This window comes from Anneissia japonica, unplaced genomic scaffold, assembly GCF_011630105.1.
Source record: "Anneissia japonica isolate Jap-2015-1 unplaced genomic scaffold, ASM1163010v1 scaffold94158_len807_cov128, whole genome shotgun sequence".
In the NCBI taxonomy this organism is placed as follows: Eukaryota; Metazoa; Echinodermata; class Crinoidea; order Comatulida; family Comatulidae; genus Anneissia; species Anneissia japonica.
In genome coordinates, this window is record NW_022729285.1 from 1 (window position 1) to 807 (window position 807).

Below are 807 nucleotides of genomic sequence, written 5' to 3' on the forward strand. Positions count from 1 at the left end.
ACTAATATTATTATTATTATCACTATTAATATTATAATAATATAATAATGTATAATAATAGAGGACTCGATGTCACATCACCATAAAACACAAATTACTCGTCAAATCTTCACACCATTCATGATCTTTAATAGCTATGCATTCGATCTCTCAAAGTGACGCCTGCATTAGGAAAATATTGAGCTATCGATGCGCTACTATTGGTAAAATCAATTTCTAGAAAAAAAATGAATTAAGTCTACAGCATCCGGTATTCCCAGGCGGTCTTCCATCGAAGTACTAACCGGGCCCGACGTTGCTTAACTTCGGTGATCGGACGAGAACCGGTGTTTTCAAAAAAGTATGGCCGTAGGCAATTGAGCACCACCGCACCCGGCATTCCCAAGCAGTCTCCCATCGAAGTAATAATTAGGCCCGACGTTGCTTAACTTCGTTTTTGTTTATTTCGCATTTATTTTATAAAAATAAATGAATTAAGCATCTATTGGTAAAATGAATTTTTAAAGAAATATAAATGAAATAAGTCTACAGCACCCTGCATTCCCAGGCTGTCTTTCATCGAAGTACTAACCGGGCCCGACGTTGCTTAACTTCGGTGATCGGACGAGAACCGGTGTTTTCAAGGTAGTATGGCCGTAGACAAGCACTGTTTGTGCACCCTTGTCTACGGCCATACTACTTTGAAAACATCGGTTCTCGTCCGATCACCGAAGTTAAGCAACGTCGGGCCTAGTTAGTACTAGGATGGGAGACCGCTTGGGAATGGGCCATGACCCCCCTGGATACATCCGTCTGATGAGCGATCCC

General features: G+C 41.3%; 1 non-coding gene and 2 pseudogenes across 1 annotated transcript; 1 reads left to right on the top strand and 2 right to left on the bottom strand.

Annotated features, from left to right (window-relative positions):
• Positions 1-235: 235 nt before the first annotated feature.
• On the bottom strand, positions 236-354 carry LOC117114675. Its single transcript, XR_004446414.1, has one exon. It is a non-coding gene; the product is annotated as a 5S ribosomal RNA (ribosomal RNA).
• A 168-nt stretch (positions 355-522) lies between these two features.
• Positions 523-641, bottom strand: LOC117114676 (annotated as a pseudogene).
• A 21-nt stretch (positions 642-662) lies between these two features.
• LOC117114678 lies at positions 663-776 on the top strand (annotated as a pseudogene).
• Positions 777-807: the final 31 nt, after the last annotated feature.